Raw genomic sequence first — 15111 nt, forward strand, 5'->3', positions numbered from 1 at the left:
GGACTCTATAATAGCTCAAATTAAGGGCAGCAAAGTCATCTTTCCAAGAGGAAAGTCTATACTATAGACAGGGGGAGGAAAATCACCTGGAAACTTGGGCATATTCCTAATATATAAAGGGTTATTAAACATAACCAGAATAAATGAGAAAACATGGTGCCAGTTAATTCAGGTTCCTAGCATTGTGTAACTGGACAAATAACTACTGGTTTTGCTTTTATCAAATTAAATAATATCCTTGAATGGAGAGAATGTTCTTACTGTTGAGTCCATATAAAAGAAAATATTTTATTGCATCCTTATATATAAATGTCTTATTTTTAACGTAAAAAGAGATATGAATGGTTTATTAATTGCAAATCTTTTTCTCCCTATCACCACTAAATAGATGAGAAGCATGTTTTTAAAGGGACACCACATTACCACTTGCCCTGGGTGCTCACCAGACTTAGCCCCCTCTGACTTGTGTTCTATCCAATTAGTTGGAGTTTCCACAATATGCTGTCCTCACCTCTGCATTTGTCCACCCTACCGCATTTGCTGGGAATGCCTCCCCCGTTATAACCGACTCTTACTGTTTAGTGTTTAGGTTAGCTGTTACCTTCCCCAAGGCAACTTCCCCTGACAATCCCCCAACTCCAAATTAGATCAGTTGTCCTTTATTTGGGCTCCCAAATAACATAATAGCATAATCTCTCAATTTGATTTACCCCAAGTTTTTTGAATAAGTAACTCAATGAGTGAATATTTGATTGTATAAATTCCCTTGCATTTAGTATTATTAGAGCTACCCTACATCTTTTAGGAGACCTACCCTTTTCCCTTTGCAGTATGCGAAATAAATCTTACTCATAATGCCACAATTCTCTTTTTAGCAACACAGCACTATGCAAATGCAGTTATTTCATTAAATGAGAGTTAATGTCAAAGACACAGATCTCCTAACCTAGATTTAAGGATTCTAAATGCTTAGAGCTCTCATCCTCTGGAGGTCTCTAAACTGTGATTATGAACAATTAGAATGAAATTTATTTGTGACATTTAATACTTAGAAATATTCCATGTCCCTGTACATTCTAATTGGTGATATTTTGCTCTGAAATATTCCCTTTAATTGACTCTGGCAGTGGTGAAGACAGATCCAATTAAAGACTCATTCCTTGGAGTTAAAAAAACAACTAACAACACTGGTGTCAAAAAAGCAAGGTAAATTATAGTTGATGGGATTGTCAAAGCTGTTTGATGTCCTCAGTCCAGAGTGATTCCAATAATAAATAACTAAGAGCTTCTCAAAGGGGTTATATCATAGTGTTCTTGTCACATATGGTAGCAATGCATGAACACTGTGGCATGTTGTTCAGCCAGAATTGTTGAAACTTAATGGACTGTAGTTGTGTCACAATCTTTAGGAGAGAAAAATCAAGACCTCAGGGACTTTCCTGGTGGTGCACTGGTTAAGAATCCACCTGCCAATGCAGGGGACACGAGTTTGATCCCTGGTCCAGGAAGATCCCACATGCCGTGGAGCAACTAAACACATGCGCCACAACTACTGAGCCCATGCTTTGCAACTACTGAAGCCCATGCGCCTAGAGCCCATGCTCCACAACAAGAGAAGCCACCACAATGAGAAGCCCACGCACCGCAAGGAAGAGTAGCCCCCACTTGCCACAACTAGAGAAAGCCTGCGCATAGCAATGAAGACCCAGCACAGCCCCAAAATAAATTAATTTTTTAAAAATTTAAAAATTAAAAACAATCAAGACTTTGGACTTGGGTACAAGTCATGGCTTGTACCCTATCAGTTGTGTCACCTTAGTCAACTCGTTTTAACTTTTTTTTTTGCGGTCCACGGGCCTTTCACCGCTATGGCCTCTCCCGCTGCGGAGCAACAGACTCCAGACGCGCAGGCCCAGCAGCCATGGCCCACGGGCACAGCCGCTCCGCGGCATGTGGGATCTTCCCGGACCGGGGCACGAACCCGCGTCCCCTGTATCGGCAGGCGGACTCTCAACCACTGCGCCACCAGGGAAGCCCCGTTTTAACTTTTGAATGTTAGTTTACTTCTCTGTAAAACAGAGATACTACTACCTTCCTTAGAAATTTCTGGAAAAATGAGCTGAGATAATGAATGAGGTGCTATCACAGCACTGAGGACTTAGTGTTTTCTCAATCAATGTTGTGCCCTTCCTTCTCCAGGCTCCTCTGAAGTATTTTGACAGACCTAGCCCTGCTAAACTAATGCAAGGTCTCTAAGGCCTCCTCTTCTTCCTTCTTCTCCTCCTCATGGGTAGGTGAGATGCTGGTTCTCAGATTTTTGTATTTCATGGGCTATTATTTTAATGGGGAACTGAGAAAGGGTTAGCTATTTCCCTTGCAATGAAAGGATATTTTGTAAAACAAATGCTGTCTACTGTCACCATCTTTTCACAAAGATAAAGACCTTTTAACAACAAAAAATAAAAAGGATGTAATCCCAGGAGGAAAAAATAGCCCTTTAAGTTGAATATACATTTATTTTTTAAACTAAATTTATATATTTTATTTATTTATTTTTGGCTGTGTTGGGTCTTCATTGCTGTGCTTGGGCTTTCTCTAGTTGTGGCGAGTGGGGGCTATTCTTTGTTGCAGTGTGAGGTCTTCTCATTGCGGTAGCTTCTCTTGTTGCAGATCATGGGCTCTAGGCACATTTTTCAGTAGTTGCGGCACGCGGGCTCAGTAGTTGTGGCTCACAGGCTCAGTAGTTGTGGCTCACGGGCTCTGGAGAGCAGGTTCTGTAGTTGTGGCACACAGGCTTAGTTGCTCCGCGGCATGTGGGATCTTCCCGGACCAGGGCTCGAACCCGTGGCCCCTGCATTGGCAGGCAGATTCTTTACCAGTGCGCCACCAGGGAAGTCCCTGAATATATTTTAAATTATGAAAGATTAACTACTTCTATTTACTCTGTTTTTCTTGTGTAGCCAGGGACTAGTGAGAGTTACGTTAGGGACCGGCACTGGTCTGCACCCTGGCATATGGAGCGATGGACCCAAGAAGTCCCATCTTCAGAAGGACAGACCCTAGGCTTGGCTATAGGCAGGGTTTCTTAGAACCTCAGTGCCCAAGTGACGGAAACACATTTTCCAGAGACTAAAGAAGCCAAGTGGGTGAGAGTTGGATGGCTTTACCTGCCTCAGGTATGTCAGGGGCAATATCTTGTGGAAGGGATGCCCCCTGCTCTTAAAGAAGAAGTGCTAAATTAATATTTTATTTGGAAGAGAGAGAGAGAGAGATTTCTCAGTAGCATCTGAGGACTTTGCTGCCTCCTCTACAGCTCAGGCTTAGGCTGAACTCTGATGTAGGTGCATGCGTATATGTTACTGCGTGTGTATTTGTGCATGTGTGTGTATGTGTGTGTGTACATGTGCAGATGTGAGTACACACATATATGGGTGTGTGTGTGTGTATGTACAGGGTTGTGGAGCAGTTATTAGTCAAATCTGATTTTGCCAATACCATTAGGTGTTAACCTTCCTTAAAAAAACATGCTGTCTTTAATGCACACATAAATATGGGGGTTGGAGGCTCTGTAGGGACAGCTGTGGTTTAAAGAAAAAGAAAGACTGAACTCCAGGTGCCCTCATACATCGAGGAAGAACCCAGGCTGGCCCACACAGCTTGGAGGGGATAGTCTATCATCAAAGAACTGAATAACTGACCATGGTATTGAAACATTCTCCGCCTGCCCCAACCTTCACCTGGTAGGGCACCGTTGAAGTCTTGGAGGGAGAGATTCAACCCTCTAAGCCATTTGGTCAGTTTGTATGCATCCCCCTACTATCCAGCTGTGAATGCTCACGAAATCAGACCAATCCACATTCAAATACTGGCTCTACCATATACTACCTGCGTGAATTTGGGCAAGTTATTTAATCTCTCTGTGCCTCAGCTTCCCCATCTGTGAAGTGGAGCTTATCCTACCTACAATGCAGGGTAGTTCTGAGAATGAGAAATAATAAATATAAAGAGTCTTGAGTAGTGTCTGCCACATCAGAGGTTTGCAACAAGAATTAACCTAATATCTTACTCAGATGCATTTTTTATGTCAGGGAGGATGCTAAGTGGAGGAGAGCAGCTTCTACATTTAGAGGCAGAAAACTTGGTTTAGCTTCATCTATGCTGTTACAACCTTAGGCCAATGACTGTTCCCTTCTGCTTCCTTTGTTTCATCTGAAACATGAGCAGCTTGAGCTGGCTGATTTCTAAGACCTTTCCAGTTCTAATATCTACTCTTCTTGGTGGGCTGCGAATGAAATCATCTGAATGGGTGTTCACAGGGGTTGTCCTTGCCTCTTCTCTCCTTCTTCCCTTGTCTCCAAGCCTCCTGCTACTTCCTTAGTCAATGGATCTCACTGTTTCTCAACGCAGCCTCTGCACTCACTTCATCACTATTCTCCCTCTCTCTGTTTTCTACGTCTCTCATCCATTGACCACCCTGTTGTCAAAGTGAACGTTTGGAAGCTCCAATTTTTCAATGTTACTGACTTGCTTTAGAACTTTAATTTTTTCTTTCATTTACAGACTAAATTCCATATTTGTCAGAGTGCCATTCAAAGTTCAACACTGTTGGCCTCTGCCCACCTTTCTAAATATACTTTATTAGAACTAATATTTTAATGTTTATGGCTTTAAAAATAGACTCAAATAAAGAAATTCTAATTATAAAAAAGGTAGGGGACTTCTCTGGTGGCACAGTGGTTAAGAATCTGCCTGCCAATGCAGGGGACACGGGTTCAAGCCCTGGTCCGGGAAGATCCCACATGCCGTGGAGCAACTAAGCCCGTGTGCCACAACTACTGAGCCTGCGCTCTAGAGCCCATGAGCCACAATTACTGCAGCCCGTGTGCCTAGAGCCTATTCTCTGCAACAAAGAGAAGCCACCGCAATGAGAAGCCCGTGCACTGCAATAAAGAGTAGCCTCTGCTCGCCACAACTAGAGAAAGCATGCACACAGCAACGAAGACCCAACTCAGCCAAAGAATAAATAAGTAAATAAATTTATTTTAAAAAAAGGTTAAAAAATACAGATAAGAATCACATACAATACAAAAATCAGAAAATTAAAAATCATTTTTAATTCTATTTTCCAGAGAAAACCAGCAAAGTGGTTTTCCTGTATAAATGTATTCCTGTTTTTTCCCAATACATTTAAACTTAAAAATGTTGTGCATTATAGCTTTGTATCCTTCGTTTTTTCATCAATGAAATATCATGAATACATTTTTATTTTAAAATGTACATTTTAAGACCACATATCATACAGAAACGTAGTAATTCATAGTGTGTATCAAGTTTTTTGGAACTGTTAGTAATTTATAACTGTGTCAGATAAGCTTCTTAAAGTTTACCCATGTGTATTCCTGATACCCTGTGATCATCCTGTATTTGGATAGCTGGATCAGAGGCAGCCATTGTTTCAAAAGGAGAGGGCCATTATAGCAGAATTCAGAAGGAGAGAGAAAAAAAGTTGCATATAATTCAGGGATATGAAAAAGGTGATTAGAAGAAGTGAGTGATTTATCAGATCTATTTTTTACCCCTCTGTTCTGTTCCAATATCTTTTCCTCCAAAACAAAACAAAACAAAACACGCAAAGAAACCAAACCAAAAAACAAACCAAAAAAACACCCACCAAGGTAGCAGTCCTCAGACACAGGAGATAAGAGGATGCTCAAATGGGTTTGGGCATCTAAGTGTGAGAAGACTGGTGTCTATAATTCCTAGGGCAGAGTCTGGGGACCCAGGAAGACCCTGCATTTTTATCACCTTCTACTTCATGGGAGGGGTAGAGTAGAACAGGCTGTGTAAGTAATCCAGATAGAGGCCATTATAGAATCCTCCCGTGACTCCTCAGGCCCCAGAGTGGCCTGGTAGAGGGCAGGGGGACCACACATTTTCTGTGTACTGGAGATGAGAACAGAAGCAACAGAGAGAAAAGGAGGCCAGGAGTAGCCTTCAGGGAAGAAGAGGACCCAGCAGTGAGCTGCAGGGACCAAAAATGGAAGAGTTCATAGGAACAGACCAGTGCCTCTCCCCACCATGGGTTAGTTAGCATTGTGTAAATCTCACAGAACTTATATCCAAGCCAAGTGTATGAGGGGAAGACTAAGTTGAGTGAGATTTCATTTTTACCTGCCTGAATGGGAAATCAAATCAGACAATGAATTCATGCATAGAAAATGTTGCCGTTTTGCCTACTTGAGTTTGTGGACTGATTTATATCCTCCACATAACCCTGTTGAACTTCCTTCTTGTCCTTAAACCTATTGCTCCTCAAAACGCTTACGCCTTTAATGTAGGGTACATTCAATGGCCTCTGTCTGAAATGCCTGTCTCATCCTCCATTCTCTCCAATTAAAAAAATTTACTCGCTATCTTGATTTGTAAAATTACTTTTCTAGTTGATGATAAAAATATCCATTGTCATTTTAAATAAATATGATGTGTACCTATTTAAAAAAAAATTTACTCATTCTTCAGGACCTAAATTAAATGACCTAACCTCTCTCAGACCTCTCCCAAATCCCCTAGGCGTGGTGATTCCTCTTACATTGTACAAACACTTAATACAGCACTTGTTTCTGTAACCATGATTATTTACATGCATATTTCACTAGACAGAGAGCTTGTGAAGAGACTAGACTCTGCCTCCTATCTTTTGTTTCCCAGAGCTTAGCTCAAAGCCTTTGCACAGTGAGAGCCTTGATGTATGTTTGCTGAATAAATGGATAGGGTGGTGGTGACCTGAGATGATATCAAAGGAGGAAAACCTAAGCATCAAGCATGGGCACGAAGATGTTTCGAGTGCAAATCCTCTTGCTTTTTAAAAGACAAATAATCTAGCCACATATGATCAGTCCATAAATCCAGCTATAACACCAGTAACTCTCATAGGTTATTAGTTAGAACCTGTGTCTCACCCATATTTCCATTTGTTTCTACCACGCTGAACTTATTTTTCATCTGCATGACGGTGGATTCCCGTTTTAATACCATGGTTTTAATATCTGCTCGATCCATCAGAGTGCATTCAGTTGTAAGCCACAGAGATGGACTCTGACTTTTTAAGTACCACAGAATTTATTCTAAGCATATTGGGGGCTTACAGATGAGCTAAGAGGCTGAAGGACCAGACTAGACAACCAAATAAGAATCAAAGCAGCTCTATAGACTCCAGAAACAGGAAGATCATCTTGATGGAGAACAGTCTGGCCAGGGCGCTGATTTTGCCACTTCAGCTCCTACCACCGCAATAAAAATCCGTCTAATCAGCCATTTGCCTTTGCCTCACTTATTTGAGATTTGATATCTTAGGCAGGAGCATCTGATTTGTTCAATATAGACCATGGCCTGCACCTTAGCTCCCAGGGGGAAGGTAGTATCTGGCTGTTCAGTTTCCATAGTTTGAGTCAGAGGCACTCCCAAAGTGAGAAAGATATTGTATGTGGACACATGTCCACTATCTCTGATTCTGTCCCTGTTTGGTAAGTTCAATCTTTCTTTTTCTGATTTTTTAGATCTTGGCTGCTGTGACTAGACCTGGCTTTGTTTATTACACTAATTTGGGGACTTTCTTCTGTCCTAGATGAGAATTCCCCATTCCAGCTTTCTGGTTTCTTAGAGCCCCACTATCGAACTAGTCCCCAGATTCCCTGTCTTGAGGGAACAGGAGAAAGGTACTGCCTGCTCAGCAGGTCTTGGTCCTTCCATTTGCAAAATGACAGAGTCAGAGCTCAATGAATTTAAGATTTGAGTATGAGAATAACTGCATCAGAATCATCTGGAGGATACACTTGACACAAATTTGTGGACATTTCTCTAACTTAGATTTGTGGGTGGTTCCAGGGTGGGTCTTTGTATTTTCAGCAATCCTCAGATGATTCTGACCTTCAGCTAGTTTTGAAATCCACTCCTGGAGACACTCCTTAATGTTCCTTCCAGTCTAAATATTCTATTATAAATCATAATACTGTTGAGAATTTTAAGAACCAATGCCAGTAGGGAAGTTTATTTTGAGTCAGTGGATCTTTCATTCATTGCCCTTCAAGTCTTAACATTTAAATTTCCACTTGGGATTGACTCTTTTATATATATATATATATATATATATATATATATATATATACACATTTTATTTATTTTATTTTTGGCTGTGTTGGGTCTTTGTTGCTGCGTGCGGGCTCTTCTCTAGTTGCAGCGAGCGGGGGCTACTCTTCGTTGCGGTGCGCAGGCTTCTCATTGCGGTGGCTTCTCTTGTTGCAGAGCACGGGCTCTAGGTGCACGGGCTTCAGCAGCTGTGGTGCATGCTGCTCCACGGCATGTGGGATCTTCCTGGACCAGGGCTTGAACCTGTGTTCCCTGCATTGGCAGGTGGATTCTTAACCACTACGCCACCAGGGAAGTCCAGGATTGACTCTTGATGTTGAGAATGATTGAGCTAAGATGATCACAGGGGCATAAACTTTAGGTTTATATAGTGAGTTGTAGGTCCTTAAAACCTTTTATTTACATTATATGTCTCAATTCTTATAACCCTGGGGAGTCATTAGAGGAGATGTTGATTATCCCAGGTTTACAATTAAGAATATTAGGGCATGTCTTTCCTACTCAAAGTTATGTGGGTAAGGCAGCCACATCAGCTGGGAACTTGTTAGAAATGTAGTATTTCAGGCCCTACCCCAGACCTACTAGAAAATATTTGGAATTTACTTTAATAAGATCCATGGGTAATTCTGCTTAAAGTTTGAGAAGCTATTGATTATATGATTTTCCCCAAGCTCTTATATCAGGCACAGCTCATGGTAAGCAAAACTATCAGGAAGTGAAGAGATCATTTACAAGGAGAAATAGCACTGTAGCCAGTAACTTAACAAAATCAGGTTGTGCACCATTTTCTTGGTGAGGAAGGTACATCTCACAAGGAAGAGAGTCAGGGCTGTCAGCAGCCATTAAACACCCAGATAAGGAGGAAGAGAGGGACAGAGGTAAAAACAGCATTCCCTTTGGAGATGATTCTGAGGGCAGGACTTCTTTCTGCTGACAGGTAAGGGGAACTGTGTGTCTCTCAGGTCTGACCTTGAGCTTTACTCCCACAGTGAAACAGAAGGGAAGAAGAGCAGGGCAAAACTGGGAACATGACAGCACCCAAACAGTAATTAAGCACGCTCTTTAGTTGGAGTCAATAATCCTCAGTAATTAAAAAATAGAGAACTTTGAAGTCTTTTTTGTTTTCCTCATGCCATTTTCTGATAGCATTGACTTACAGGCAATACTTAGAAGTGTTCATTCCTTTACTCATTCACTCGCTCTACACTTGCGAAGCGCTAACCAGTGCTCAGTGCTTGGGATATGAAAATGAAGAACATAGATGCTTGTCTTACGACGCATTGGGAAAATGAATTGAACAGAGGGATGATTTCAATAAAATAGCACACTCTTATTTGATTTTGCGTCGTGTGGGGATTTGCCTACTTATTTTTCAATTTTTGTATCTCCTGACCAGAGAGAAAAGAAAATGGCCTATCTAGCCCCACCCAGATGAAACCCAGACAAAACTGTGATGAATTTAAGTTGCACTCCCCTTTATGAACCAATCGCTGTGGCCAGAGGACTAGAAACTCTGGGACAGTTGGAGCCATTAGGCCATTTCTGTGATTGGGCTGGGGACAGAGAAGTTACCAAAAAGACACAGGAGAAAGAGTGTTGGAAGGTGCTATTTCCAGCAAATAATTAATTTGTGTCCACCAAATAATTAATCCCCACATCTGAACTCAGAGTCCCCTAAGGACAAGAATCTGTCTAGGTTCACCATGACAACTCGTTTAAAGATAATTCATATTTTAATTTGAGTTTGGCTGGAAACTGTGTGACCATAAACCCACCCAATCACGAACAACAATGCTAGATTCTCTATAAAGGATAGTATTTAGTATCTGGTAGGTACCAAAAATTAACCTATAAAGTAAAATAAAATGCAATTTTAAAAAATAACAGAGGACTTCCACCTCGGGGAAGATGCAATAAGTGTACTTTTTCCTATTCCTCTCACTAAGTGCAACTAAAAATCCGATAATTACACCTAAAACAAATGTAAGAATACTCTGAAAGGCAGCACTTAGGACCTCAGGAGCTACAGAGTGGTGAGTTCCTGAGTTTTCTTTTTGCCTCGTCTATACCTGACATGGAGTTGAGGAAGACAGCAATTGGACATATGCAGGCAAACAAATAAATATCTAAACCTTGCCCTAAGTCTAATACCATCTACAAAAATTAAGTCAAAATGGATCATGGCCATAAATGTTAATCATAAAACTTTTAAAATGAAAACACAGGAGAAAACCTCTAGGGTCTAGAGCTAGACAAATAGTTCTTAGACTTGAAACCAAAAGCATGATCTATAAAAAGAAAAACTGATAAACTGGACTTTATCAAAATTTAAAAATTTTATTCCACAACAGGCCCTGTTGAGAAGATAAAAAGACAAACTAGAGAGAAGAAGAATATATTTGCAACTCACATATTCAACAAAGGACTAGTATCTAGATTATATAAAGAATTCTGAAAACTCAACAGCCAATAAAGCAAAACATCCAATTAGAACATGAGCAAAAGACGTGAAGATATTTTACCAAATAAGATACACAAATAGCAAATAAGCACATGGCAAGGTGTTCAACATCATTAGCCATAGAAGAAATGCAAATAAAACCACTCTGAGTGAAAAAAAGTTAATTCTGAATGGTTACATACTATCTGATTCCACTTATATATAATAGTCTTCAAATGACAAGATTATAAAAATGAAGAACAGGTTAGTGATTGTCAGGAGTATAGAGGAAGTCAGGGTGGGAGGAAAGGGGGTGTGGTTATGAAAGGGCAACATTAAGAATCCTTGTGATGATGAAAATGTTCTGCATCATGTCAATATCCTGGTTATGATATTGTACTATAGTTTTTCAAGAGGTTAGCACTGGAGAAAACTAGGTAAAGGGTACTAGGATCTATTTACATTAGTTCTTACAACTACATGTGAATTTATAATTATTTCAAAACAAAAAGATTAATAATAGGAGAGAGAAAGAAAGAAAGAAAGAAAGAAGGAAGGAAGGAAGGAGAGAAAGAAAGAAAGAAAGGAAAAGAAAGGAAGAAAGGAAGGAAGAAAAGAAAGAAGGAAAGAGAAACTGTGGTTGGTTCTTCCTTCTAAGAAATAACAATATTAATCTATTAATCATCTCAGGGCAGAATAACAAACCTCCATAGAGGTTGAGTATAAAAAGTGAAGTCTTCCCAAGAGGATGGTCTAGAAGGAAATGGCAGTGAGGGTAAAGAGCTGACTTATTGCAAATAATAAAGAATTTTGAATTTTCAGGGGAATCCCAGGAGGGAAGCGGTAAAAAGATAAGGAAATAAAGAAAACGGGAAGAGGCAGAGGGCCAGAAGCTTACTGGGAGAGCCCCTCAAAAGGAAATAAGGCCAGAGAGGAATTCCATATGGATGAAATTACTGAGGAGCTGTTGTAAAAAATGACATCTAATATATAATTTTTAGTTTTTTATCATATAGCAACCCTTCATTTCTTCTAAACATTTGATAATAACTGGTTTTTGTAAGTGTTCCTTTGGGGGTTTAAAGGAATAATGGTCCCATTCCGTTTTGGGATGATGCAAGGCTGAGAAAAAACTCCCTAAAGTGAGACTTCAGTGAGAAGAAGGGTTCAGTGAAAATAGAAAATTGGAATTAGAGGTGATCAGGAAAATAGAGTTCCTTAGTTTTACAGAAAATTTGAAGTCCCTGGATATCAGACTCATGGTATGTAAGATAGGTGTTAAAGCTCCAACTTCCATCCCTACCATTTTACAAAAATTGTTAAAGAAAAAAATATCCCTAGAAGACTGAAGGGTCAGTGGAAACCCAGTGATAGACACCTAGGTTACATACTCATATTCTTAGTTTAATGTGAGTAATAGCATTGGTCAACTCATTTACAGTTGTAAGGATGATTATGTGTCTAGTATTAAGCTATGGCCTCTCAGCTCCAAGACCACTGTTCTATAATCTTTGTGATGCAGAAACTGGAATTCTGCATACCACATTCATCCTTTCCCAGCTGGCTCCCTGCTGGGTTCCATCAATAAGGGACCTTAAGGGACCAGAAAACATGAGGAAGAGAGAGAGGACTTGCTCTTTTGCATGTGTTTGTACTTCCTGCTGGCATTGCCCCAGCAAGGGCTCTTCACCTGGGCAGTGGAAGACTTCCCAGTCTCCAGCTTTTTTTTTCCCCTCAGCAACCTCAGAACCAACTTCATCATGTCAAAGACAATAGAACTAGCTAGGTTGTAGCCCTTCTCAGATGTCTAGTCCCAATTCCTCTTGGTTTCTTCAAGAGTCTAAGGTCTGTCTCCAATCTCTTCCCTTTGTTGCTCCATCCTAAGAGGTGGTAGGTGTTTCCTGCAAAAACCTTCTCCAGTGTTACCTCAATATTACTTTTTCACCTTTTCTGTTCCATGTTTTTAACCAAACTCTTACATTATTTTTTTTCAGTTGAAATACCTTGTATGGTTTCCTTTTTTCTTGACCAGACCCTGATGCTATACTCATATAAATTATGTTCATAAATGGAATATTTTTATGAGAAAACATGGAACAAGTAGTAGACTTGGAAGATTTACAGACTAAATGCCTCACTTCTTTTGAGACTGAGATGGACGACAGGCAGAACTCAGAAAGCAATTTAGCATTGTTTGGGAGAACCACTTCAAATTAGTCATCTTTTACGCTACTATGGAATTTATATTTTCCCAAAGAATGGATTTAATTGGGACAGTTTTTTGCCTCTAGTTATAACTAACACTATTGGGTAGTTTTCCCACCAGGCTACATATGAGGTTAGCATCTAACTCACTTATTTGTCTTCTAATCCAGTCTATTATGATAACATGGAAGAAATGATTTCACTAACAAATTTACAATGGTCATAGCAAATGGGATGAGGATTGAAAAGACCAAAGTTGAGGCTTCAAGTTTTTCTTAAAATTTGCTTGTGTAGGTAATAAATAGGCACTTAGAGTTTCATGGATTTCCCCCTCAGTTACTGCAGTGTTTGCTCTAAACACACAGGCATGCTAGATGTAATTGAGATACACATCCAGATTTCACTTTAATTTGCGAGACCTCTACACACACACTGAATATACTCAAGTGTCTCATTGGTTGGCCTAGGAGAGTCACAGATTAATTCATGGAGTTGTTAAAAGGTTATTGGCTATTTAAGAATGAATTCAAAGGAGAAGCAGAGAAGCTTGGGTAAGGAAGGTCTTTCAGGTAATACTTCCTGAATTGAAAAATGCCAATCTTGATAGGACTTCCTCTCCTGCCATTGTGTATTAGCTTATGCTAAATGGAAATTTATTGCTTTATGTAAATTGAAAATTCCAGGGTTAGTCCTTCTCTAGGTATAGCTTGATTCAGGGCTCAAATAATATTAGCTGGATCCATCTCTTGACTCTGTTTCCTCAGAACTGGTTTGGTTCTCAGTTCTGCACAGAACACAAGGATGCTTCACATTTACATCATCTCAGCCCTATTCAGCAGTTGGGAGAGTCTGCTTTTCTGAGAGCTCAAACAGAAGTCCTTAGGTTGTGTCTTCTTGGCTCTGGGGGACGTGCCTTGGGACATGAGCCCATTTCAAAACCATATGATGGCAAGCAGGATGGAATAAGGTGACAAAGCTGGTCTGGACCACATGTTCCATTCTTGTGTCCTGAGCGTGAAACCAGCTTTATCTCAAAAATGACATGGAAGCGGGTAAGAAGTGGCTTTCCCAAAGGAAAACGAAGGTACCGGTACCAATGCCACAAAAAGATAGAGTGGATTTAGGGCAACAAATCCCACTATGTTTTATTTCTATTACAAAGTCATGCTGAAGCATCTCTTCTGAGTACTATTTTTTTTTTTAACCACATCCCTGCTTCTGCTTCGCTGCTTTGAAAATGCCCAGTAATTGCCTGGCTAATCTGGATCTTGAGTCAGCTTCTTTCTTCTTGTAGTCATGGAGGATTCATCTTTGTTCTGTGGTGAACTTCTGTATGTAATATTTTGAGTGGTGTGTAGCAGGCTGTACCGTTGCCTTTTTAAGGGCATTGATGAGGCTCTTGAGGAAATATAATTTATCTGACCGTAGAGTCTGTGTCCTCATAATTGCAACCTCGATGACTCGACTCCAAATTAAGAAAACAAAAATACAATACGATGGCCTGTACCTACCTCCCCTAGCTGCTGATTCCAGAATTAGAAATGTCCAATTTAGGAGATCTGAGCAACCAGGACAGTTTGAAGCCTGAGCTTCGGCTATCCAAAAAGTGCAATGAGGTGAGTCAGGCAGCTTTTGCCTATACACTGGACAACTAGCTATAGCTCTGCTTACACAGAAGGAAGCCTGAAGATGGGATCTAAATGCTTATTTAACACATGGGAAAGCAAGCTTTGGGGAAATCAGTCAGCTGGACTTATCACAGTAGGCTAATAATACCAGGATCCAAGAAAGATGAATCTTATTTTTCTGGACCAAAGCCCATTAGAGAAACTAAAGGAAGCCAAGGTTAGTTTTGGTGAGATGGTAGGAAGGGACCCATAGAGACAGTAGAAGGGGCCCACTGTCAAGCACCTCAGTGGGCCTGGCCACCCAACCCAGACCGGGTAGAAGCTCCTTGCACAAACCTATTTCCAAGATACCTTGGAAGGGACACATTCCAAGTCTATCCCTTTCTTCTTTTTTTTTTTTTTTTTTTTTTTAAAGTTTCCCCATTTTTATTTTATTTATTTATTTATTTTTGCGGTACGCGGGCCTCTCACCGTTGTGGCCTCTCCCGTTGCGGAGCACAGGCCCCGGACGCGCAGGCTCAGCGGCCATGGCTCACGGGCCCAGCCTCTCCGCGGCATGTGGGATCTTCCCGGACCGGGGCACGAACCCGCGTCCCCTGCATCGGCAGGCGGACCCCCAACCACTGCGCCACCGGGGAAGCCCTATCCCTTTCTTCTGATGGCATCAAACTCTGTCCCCAAGAGGGTTCAATC

Source organism: Phocoena phocoena, chromosome 8 (assembly GCF_963924675.1).
Source record: "Phocoena phocoena chromosome 8, mPhoPho1.1, whole genome shotgun sequence".
Lineage (NCBI taxonomy): Eukaryota > Metazoa > Chordata > Mammalia > Artiodactyla > Phocoenidae > Phocoena > Phocoena phocoena.